The sequence below is a fragment of the Schistocerca cancellata genome, chromosome 5, assembly GCF_023864275.1.
Source record: "Schistocerca cancellata isolate TAMUIC-IGC-003103 chromosome 5, iqSchCanc2.1, whole genome shotgun sequence".
Lineage (NCBI taxonomy): Eukaryota > Metazoa > Arthropoda > Insecta > Orthoptera > Acrididae > Schistocerca > Schistocerca cancellata.
The window spans coordinates 181276338-181287253 of record NC_064630.1 but is presented as its reverse complement, the minus strand read 5'-3'; positions in this window follow the sequence as shown (position 1 = coordinate 181287253).

Sequence of the window (10916 nt, the reverse complement as noted above, 5' to 3'; positions counted from 1 at the left end):
CACCCAAATAAAGACAATCTTCTGTGAGCTTGATAGCGATGGATCAAGTGCTATCAAAATTGTGGAAGAAGTTTTTACAGATACATTGTCTCGAAACTTGGCATACATCAACGCAACTTTTTCAGTGAGATAGAAAGGCCATCAAACGACTGGAAGCTGTTGGCACTCAGCTATGTGATGTCCTTAATATTGTGCAACATGTGCAGAGTGAGTTGGGTCGAGCTCGTGGTCATGTGGCTGACAAAGTGAAAACCAATCTGCAAAGTGTTCTCCAGCGGAATCCTGGATATTCTACACTGTGCAAAATTAGTGACAGTCTTTCAGGGAAGATGATGAAACAAAGCTGAACTCCAATGACCTGTCTGCCTTCAAATACGCTCCAGTGACGTCTTGTGAAGTGGAGAGGAGCTTTTCCAGGTACAAAACTATCCTCAGTGACAACCTTAGATCTTCCACAATGAAAAAACTGAAAATGCACCTTGTGATACAGTGCAACTTTGCAGATACTGAAAATTCAAAAGTGTTCAATTGTGTGTGAAATCTTATGGGACTTAACTGCTAAGGTCATCAGTCCCTAAGCTTACACACTACTTAACCTAAATTATCGTAAGGACAAACACAGACAACCATGCCCGAGGGAGGACTCGAACCTCCGCCGGGACCTGCCGGACAGTCCATGACTGCAGCGCATGAGACCGCTCGTCTAATCCCGCGCGGCTACTAAAAATTGACATACGGTATTAAATAATGTGAAAAGCTTTAAATACTATGTAGAAATAAAAACATTGTTTTACTGTTTCAATAGATGATTTTTTTCACTGTACTTTGTGCAGAAAATAAAACATTCAGACATTCAAAAATTAGGTGCAAGTTAGCCACAAACCCTACAGAAAGAAAGAATTTTCTTACAATATTTTGAGAAGTGAATTTTGTATTACGTTTTGGTGAATAAAAAATTAAATAAACAAACAAGAAAGCTTTAGATAAACTTCTATCAAGTCATATTTTATTTTTTAAGGTCATATTTATGTAAGTTTTAGGTCATAAATGCTTGCATATTTCACTGTTTTTTAGGTAATTAAAATCCTGGCCCTAACGATAAGGACAGAATGTGGGACAGATACACTCAATAACAAGAAAGAAGCTGTAACTGTAGTGTGTCTTGCTCCGTGGTTGTGGTTGCATAACAAGTAATCCATAAAGCAGTACAACATAATACTGCCATTTACTCCGTTATACACTGACGGAAATAAATAAATAAATAAAGCGCAACACAAAGGAGTTGGGAGGCGTGTTTGTATATCTGAAAGATGATGTCTATTCAAATTTCTTGCCATTAGCTAGTAGCGTCACTATTAGGATACAAATGAAGTTTGCTTCAGGTACAAGCTCTAACGGTTTTGAGCGTTGCTTTATCATTGAGATTCAGCGTGGAAGCCGATGTTAGTCAAGAATGCTTTAAGGCGACAAAGATGCCGTTATAACACCTCACTGAGTCTGAACGAGGTCGTGTAATAGGGCTACGAGAATCGGATGTTTCTTCTGCGATATTGCGTAGAGAGTTGTCAAGATTGTAGCCACTGTGCATGATTGCTGGCAGCAGTGGTCACGAGAAAGTACGGTCGCAAGAACAACGGGCTCCCGACGGCCACGAGGCACTACCGTGAGAGAAGACCATGTGTCTGGAGTGTGTCTCTGGAGCCTCGTACTTTATCTGCAGCGGCAGTTGCAGCAGCAGTTGGCACCACAGTAACACAACAATCTCTTACAGATCGGTCACTTCAAGCACAGCTCCGAGCCAGGCGCCCTATAGCGTGCATTCCACTGACCCTTAACAACTGCCGTTTGCGACTTCAGTGGTGTCAAACGAGAGCTCATTGGAGGGTAGGGTGGTGGTCTTTTGTATTCCCTGGTAAAAGCTGGTTCTGCCTCTGCCAGTGAAGGCCGTGTGTTGCTTAGAAGCAGTTCAGTTGAGAAACTGCAGCCCTCCTGTCTCCCTTTTAGACACACTGGAGCTCCACTTGGAGCTAAGGTCTGGGATGCCAGTTCGTATGACAACAGGAACACTCTCGTGGGAATCCGACGCACTCTGACATCAAATTTGTACGGCAGTCTGGTGATTCAACCTTTTGTGCTGTCATTCATGAACGGCATTCGAGGAGTGTTTTCCAACAGGATAACGCTCGCCCACATATCGCTGCTGTAACGCAACACGCTCTACAGAGACTTGACACATTGCTATAGCCTTCTCGATCACCAGGTCTGTCTACAGTCGAGTACATAACGAGACATCATTGGACAACAATTCCAGCGTTATCCACAAACTCTCCCTGTACTGACCAACCAAGTGCAACAGGCATGGAACTCCATCCACAAACTGACGTCTTGCAGCTGTAAATTACAACGCATGCACGTTTTCATGCTTGCATTCAACATCCTGGAGTTTAAACAGATTATTAATGTACCACCATTCCACATTTGCAGTGGCTTATCTCGCACTTACATTAACCGCTGATCTCGCAATTTTAATCACTTTAATACGTTACCTAGACAAATGTGTTACTGAAATTTCATTATCCTACTTTTATTTGGTGTTGTGGTTTTTTTCCTTTAGTATGTATAATTCACATTCGTGGATTAGATATCCCTGAGATGTCTAGTTTTGTTTAGACTTTTCACTGGGTATTATAAATATATTTCGGGGGCCTATTTCAAGATCAACTTTGTGGGCTAACGAAAAAGGGAGGACGATTTGTTGTTGTAGCTGTTGTTGTGACCTTCAGACTGAAGATTAGTTTGATGCAACTCTCCGGGCTAGTCTATCATCTCTGAATAACTCCTGTAACCTTCATCCGTCTGAACCTGTTTACCGTCTTCATGCCTAGATCCCCCTATACAATTTTAACCATCACTCCTCTCCAAAAACATACACATACACTGCCTCCATTACGAAATTGACACTTTCTTAATGCCCCTGCATGGGTCCTATCAGACGATCTCTTCATCCTCTTTAGTTATTCGTTCTAATCATTTAATTTTCAGTATTCTTCTGTAGCACCGCATTTCAAAAATTTGTATTGTCTTGTTGGCTCTGAGAACTATGGGACTTAACTTCTGAGGTCATCAGTCCCCTAGAACTTAGAACTACTTAAACCTAACTAACCTAAGGACATCACACACATCCATGCCCGAGGCAGGATTCGAACCTGCGACCGTAGCGGTCGCGCGTCTCCAGACTATAGCGCATAGAACCGCTCGGCCATACTGGCCAGCCTATTCTCTTGTTGTATCAATCGTTTATTGCCCACGTTTCACTTACGTGCATGGTTACTATCAAGATAAATACCTTTAGAAAAAATTTCTTAGTTATTAAATCTATATTAGATGTTAACAGATTCATGTTTTGCTGCACAAACAACAGAACTTATATACTACTTTTAATGTCTCGTTTCGTAATATAATTGTCTCAGCAGCACCTGATTTTATTGGACTACAACCCAATACTCTTGTTTCACGTTTGTTAACGTTCATCTTATATCCGCCTTTCGAGATACTGTCCATTTCCGTTCAACTGCACTTCCAAGTCCTTTGCTGTCTCTCACAGAATAACAGTTTCATCGAAAAACTGTATTTTTTTTTATTTCTCTGCCTGAAATTAAATTCCTTTTTCAAATTTCTCCTTGCTTTCCTTACTCGAAATACAAACTGAATAACACGGGTATAAGCTGGAACCCCGTCTCACTCCCTTCTCGACTGACTTCTTTTTCACTGCCTTTGACCATTATAATTGATTTCCGCACAAAAAATAGTGAATAACTTGTCGCTACTAGTATTTTATTCCTACTACCTTCAAAATTGGAAGCAGCGTAGTCCAGCCAACATTGCCAGATGCTTCCTCAAGATATTCAAATGCTTCAAACGTAGGTTTGTCATTTTTCAACCTATTTTCTAACACGTAGCGTCAGAATCGCTTCAAGTGTCCCTGTATTTATCCGAAACCCAAACTGATCTTCTACGAGGCAGGCTTCTTCAGGTATTCCTATTCTTCTGTAGATAATTCGTGTCAGTATTTTTGCAATTGACTGATACTTCGATAGTATTCTCACCCGTCAACACCTGTAACTGGAATTACTACATTCTTCTGAGCAGTCTGTGGATATTTTGACCGTCTCATATACCGTGCACACCAGGTAGAATAATTTTGTTACGAGTGGCTCTCTAAAAGTTCTCAGTAATTCTGAGGGAATTTCGTTTACGCTGGGGGCGTTGTTTTCACTCAGATCTCTCAGTGCTCCGTCTCCAATTCTTCTCGCAGTGTCATATTCCCCATCACATCTTCATCTACTTTTTCTTCCCTTTCTATAATTCTCTCACGTCATAACCAAACTCGCGTCCAACACAGCACGCCAGCTAGCAACACAAACCACTATGGCAAATTGCATCCACCTCAGCTCGCGACAATATTGGTCTCAAGTTTCCCCTTTGTAGACCCTCTATACATTATTTCCACCTGTCATATTTCTGTTCTTTGATTGCTACTTATTTGCCATCTGAGATCTTGACATTCATACAACTGCTTCTCCAAAGACCTCTTTCATTCTCGTAAAGCTGCCATATATCTTTCCCCTAGTCACGCATGTTTCTGCAGCCTTTCATATGTTCTGTAACCATTCCTGTGTTACAGAACCAGCACATCCTGAGTTGTTATGATATCCAATTGCAGAGTGCAACGGTAAAAGTGCGGTTCCAGTGTTGCGGTCGTGAAGGACGTTCAAGTCACTTACAACTTTCGTGTCTCTGCCGACGAGCGACCGCAGATGCCCCACTGGAAAGTGTTGCACTCAGTTTACATTATGGCTGGTGCCATTGGATAGACGCACGGATACTGCCATGTGCTTTGTGTTGCTACAGCCACCGCAGTGGAATCGCACCTAGAAGCTTTTGCCAGCGAAAGTCGTCAGTTGTATTGAGGAAAATGTAAGGAACACAATTGTAGTTCAAGATGTTTGTAGAACCTAATGATTATTTCGACATGTAATGGCGGGCAACAATGAATCAATTTTGTTTCTTTTCTCATCATTCTACAACAACAAAAATTGACAGTAGATGGTCAAGGAACCTGCCATAACCCTACGATTGTAGAAATACGAATTTAGAGATCGTTTCTTTCTTTTCGTTCCACAGTCAAACTTGAGGTAAGGCCCATAGTGTAAATAAGGATGGAATTTATCGTGCACAAGAGGACAAGGACGAGGCCCTAACTGATGGTGCACCAGTTCAGGTAGAGCAGAGGTAGGGAATAAAAACAGCTTTCTTTTCAAGGAAACCACGTTGGTGTTTAAGTGAATTAGAGTCCTGCGCCTTATCAGAGCTCTCGCTCGATTCATCTGGTCCATTGCTTAATAATAGCCCAACGAGTAGGGTAGAACGGACCTTGTATTTATTTAATTATTTTGTTCCTGTTTTGCATAAGACCTGCATCCCAAAAATAACTACAGACAGTGTTTCACAGCAGTATTACACTGACCAAGTTAACCTGAACACCTATCAAAAGCCTGAATAACTACCTTTTGCAGCGAGAACACTTCGAGTTGTTCAAGAAGAGAGTCAGTGAGTTTTTCGAATGTATTGACCGGGACTCTTGGCGCGAAAGCCTGATTGAGGTGGTCCCAAAGGTTCGCGACTGGATTTAAATTCGGGAAGATTGTTGGCAAGAGGACTACGGTAAACTTATTTCGATGCTCTTCGTGTGACACGTCGCATTGTCCTGCTGGTACATGCCATCGTGCTGAGAAAAAACAGACAGCATGTAGGGGTGGACGTGGCTCCCGAGGATAGATGCGTACTTGTGTTGATCCACCGTACCTTCCATTATGACGAGATCTTCCAGGGAATTCCAAGAAAACATTCCCCAGACCATAACGTTCTCTGCTCCGACCTTGACTCTTCCGACTGTCCAACGGCCATCTGTCCGATGGAGAACAAAACGTGATTCAGCTGAAAAATACACCTGACGCCACTCAGTGGAAGTCCAGTTGCGATACTGGCGTGCAAATTGCAGCCTCCGTTGTCGAAGAACAGCAGGTGAACAGGTGCATGAATCACACGTCTGAGACCCAAATGCAGCCACTTTCTTTGAACCGTCGCTGAGGAGATATCGATGGTACTGGTTCGTGCATCTGCGCAGTCGTTCAGCCCTATCATCCATGACCTATGGTCCACCACAGCTGCCTCAGCGCCAGATTTCGATGGCGGCATTTTGCCATGCGCGATATACTTTTACCACTGCGGCACATGAAGAGTTTACAAACTTAGCCGCTTGGGAAATGCTTCCATCCTTCGCCTGAAAGCCAATGCTTATGCGCTTTTGGACGTTAGAAACCGGCCGTTGTGGCCGAGCGGTTCTAGGCGCTTCAGTCCGGAACAGCACTGCTGCTGCTACGGTCGCAGGTTCGAACCCTGACTAGGGCATGGATGTGTGTGATGTTCTTAGGTTAGTTAGGTTTAAGTAGTTCTAAGTCTAGGGGACTGTTGGCCTCAGATGTTAAGTCCCATAGTGTTTGCAGCCATTTGAACCCTTTTTTGGGCGTCAAATAAATAGCTTCGTTTCCCCGTTACGACAACGACTGCACTCTTTCTCCGCGCCGACAGACGCTATTTATATAACATCCACTGCTAATACTGCCACCAGTCGTCTCTGAGTGGTTATTGCACTTTGAGGTCGAACACAGGCGGTGGTCACGTAAATGTTACCGGACTGTGTATTAGGCCACAATCCACAGAAGACTGGTAATAATGTTTCCTAAACATTTGTTTGTAAAGTTCGAAACCCCAACACTATACTATTCTAAGCAACTCCTTAAACGGAAGAGAAGCATTTAACGAAAAGAAAGTGATGTAGTGAAGGAGAAAAGATAAAGGGAAGCAGAGACTGAAATTGAGGAAAGCAAGTTCCTTTACAGTTACAAACTAACATAGTAAGAAGCGGAAGAGATGAGTGGTAAGTCGCTGGGCACCTTAAATCCAAAATACATAATTTAACACCCCTAATTAAGACTTTAATTAAAGTACAGTTGATTTAAAACAGTACGGGATTAATCAGTATGAAAAATTTAAAACAATTACTATATAACCTCTATCATTACTGGAAATAATTATTATATAACTCATCAAGCAACGAATTGATTACAGTTCCTTATGAGCAAACAGTTACGCCTGCAAAATATATTTATTTAAAATCACTGGTTTCGGTACATAGAGTAAGCCGTCTTCAGATTGACTGCACCATTTGCTGAAGCTGGCGACGCGAGGAGCAGCTGCTTGTGGTCAAGACGATAAAGACGACAACAAGTTATCGTCCTGACAGCACGCAACTGCTCAGCATATCGTCACCTTTAACAAATGGTGCAATCAATCTGAAAATGGCCTACAATACGTGCCGAAACCTGTCATTTCAAATAAATTCTATTTTGCGATCATGACTGTTTCTTCGTAAGTAATTATCACAAGTAAGATCACAGATCATAATGGTGAAAATCATTAATTACGGTGTTAAGTTACAGATTGAAGAAATAATTATTCTCCAACACTCATGGTCATACAACACAGTCCTTGGACGGATTTATCTTCAACAAGTTCAAATACGAGAACATGACAATTAGACGTATTCAGATAGAAGTTTGTACAAAAACAAGTTGGCATAACGCGGCTACACCGCTAGTGCCGCGTCCCCACAGGCGGCATCAAGGATACCAGAGCAAGTAAATGAAAGGAAATTTAAGTAATTCAGGTAAGAAGTAATCAAGTTCCAGACAAGTTTCTTAAGTAAGGGTTAACTGTTACAACGGCAAGAGGCTGGCTTCAGAACAGGAAGACGGGACTTCAGGCAGAAATAACTATCGTTAAGACAAATCTTGAATTTACTTAACATACGAGGGCAGTTCAATAAGTAATGCAACACATTTTTTTCTGAAACAGGGGTTGTTTTATTCAGCATTGAAATACACCAGGTTATTCCCCAATCTTTTAGCTACACAACACTATTTTTCAACGTAATCTCCATTCAATGCTACGGCCTTACGCCACCTTGACATGAGGGCCTGTATGCCTGCACGGTACCATTCCACTGGTCGATGTCGGAGCCAACGTCGTACTGCATCAATAACTTCTTCATCATCCGCGTAGTGCCTCCCACGGATTGCGTCCTTCATTGGGCCAAACATATGGAAATCCGACGGTGCGAGATCGGGGCTGTAAGGTGCATGAGGAAGAACAGTCCACTGAAGTTTTGTGAGCTCCTCTCGGGTGCGAAGACTTGTGTGAGGTCTTGCGTTGTCATGAAGAAGGAGAAGTTCGTTCAGATTTTTGTGCCTACGAACACGCTGAAGTCGTTTCTTCAATTTCTGAAGAGTAGCACAATACACTTCAGAGTTGATCGTTTGACCATGGGGAAGGACATCGAACAGAATAACCCCTTCAGCGTTCCAGAAGACTGTAACCATGACTTTACCGGCTAAGGGTAGGGCTTTAAACTTTTTCTTGGTAGGGGAGTGGGTGTGGCGCCACTCCATTGATTGCCGTTTTGTTTCAGGTTCGAAGTGATGAACCCATGTTTCATAGCCTGTAACAATCTTTGACAAGAAATTGTCACCCTCAGCCACATGACGAGCAAGCAATTCCGCACAGATGGTTCTCCTTTGCTCTTTATGGTGTTCGGTTAGACAACAAGGGACCCAGCGGGAACAAACCTTTGAATATCCCAACTGGTGAACAATTGTGACAGCACTACCAACAGAGATGTCAAGTTGAGCACTGAGTTGTTTGATAGTGATCCGTCGATCATCTCGAACGAGTGTGTTCGCACGCTCCGCCATTGCAGGAGTCACAGCTGTGCACGGCCGGCCCGCACGCGGGAGATCAGACAGTCTTGCTTGACCTTGCGGCGATGATGACACACGCTTTGCCCAACGACTCACCGTGCTTTTGTCCACTGCCAGATCACCGTAGACATTCTGCAAGCGCCTATGAATATCTGAGATGCCCTGGTTTTCCGCCAAAAGAAACTCGATCACTGCCCGTTGTTTGCAACGCACATCCGTTACAGACGCCATTTTAACAGCTCCGTACAGCGCTGCCACCTGTCGGAAGTAAATGAAACTATACGAGACGAAGCGGGAATGTTTGAAAATATTCCACAAGAAATTTCCGGTTTTTTCAACCAAAATTGGCTGAGAAAAATATGTGTTGCATTACTTATTGAACTGCCCTCGTAATATAACCATAAATAGTGAAGAGCTTTAAACGTGAAGCAGGTCACTTCGAGCAGACAGGTAGCAGTACATAACAGTGACTTACAATAGTGGCCCTTTATATAGGGAAATAAACAGTTAATCTTTAAGGGGAACAGTACACAGTTTTAACTTGTAGAAGCGCCAACTAAACGAGGACCATAACACAGATTACCTCAAGCAGATGGATTTCAAAGGCAGTTATCAAACACGTAACCCTTTATTCACAGTAACGGCCAACAGCCAGTTTTATGTTTGAGAAAAGTAAGTGGCCCAACTTCGTTAGCAACAACAGGATCAGTTACAAGCGTAAATTAACAGGTTACTGCTAATGACATGGCGAGCAAGATTTCAGTAGATACCGGCGCAAACGTAAGAGCAAGGAATTTGAGGCGTTATTTATAGCCCACAAACTTAGAAATTGAGGGATCACAATAGTATGTTAACAAGTCAGATGGAGTAAAACGTGCCTCACTGCAAGCAACTCACTCCGTCGATAGCAAACACATTTAAGAATAATAATGGTATTGTGCCTGCCCATTAAATCATGGCCCCTGTGGTCATACATTTTAGCCATGTAAATCAGCTAGTAATTTACCTTAAAACCTACCTATGGACTACCCTAAACATACAAGATTACATAACATTCAATGTTACCTAAAACATTCACCTTCTGAGGCAACGGCAGCCACAACGGATAAGTACCCGCAGACATACAAATAGTAAGACCAGTCCTTTCAGATCTCCACAGCAAATGTTAAAGTCAAACAAATTGTGCCAGTCAAGGTTTTGATGGTTGAGAAACTTAGTGCCTTGGCTATTTGAAACTTACGCCACGAATACACATACGAAGGAAACACACAAAACAACTGGCAATTGATTGTCCCACCACATACATACGTAAGCAAAATAATCGCTTGCTACAATTACGCGTGTATATAACAGAAAAAGAAATTAGTAGATCTTGAGACGCCACGCTACGCACCTCCTGTATTCAATGTACACAGTAATGAACCTGGTAGACAGAATGCTGAATCATCAGAGACGAACTAAATCCACTTCTCTCTCATTCACCAGAAAGTGCAGTTGTGAACGAATCATCAGTGCGACTACGCAACGAACGTGAATTCAAACTTGAGAGCCAAAATAAACTGCGCAGTTAGTTAGTTAGTTACATGTTCCATGGATCATTTTGGACGATAGATCGTAATGGTGTGGAACGAGCCACCTTAAACACACACCTCAAATTAATCTGTACATACGGTTACAACGGCTACATTCTGAACACTTCTAACGGTCCTTTGCCGGCCGGAGTGGCCGAGCGGTTAAAGGCACTACAGTCTGGAACCGCACGACCGCTACGGTCGCAGGTTCGAATCCTGCCTCGGGCATGGATGTGTGTGATGTCCTTAGGTTAGTTAGGTTTAAGTAGTTCTAAGTTCTAGGGGACTTATGACCACAGCAGTTGAGTCCCATAGTGCTCAGAGCCATTTGAACCTTTTCTAAGGGTCCTTTCTTTTTGTAAAAGAAGAAAAGAGATATAGACGTGAATTATTAATTCACATCTTTCCGTCTTTTACACATTACAGTAATACAGCAATAGAAATTCTTCTACGGAGGAGAAGGAGC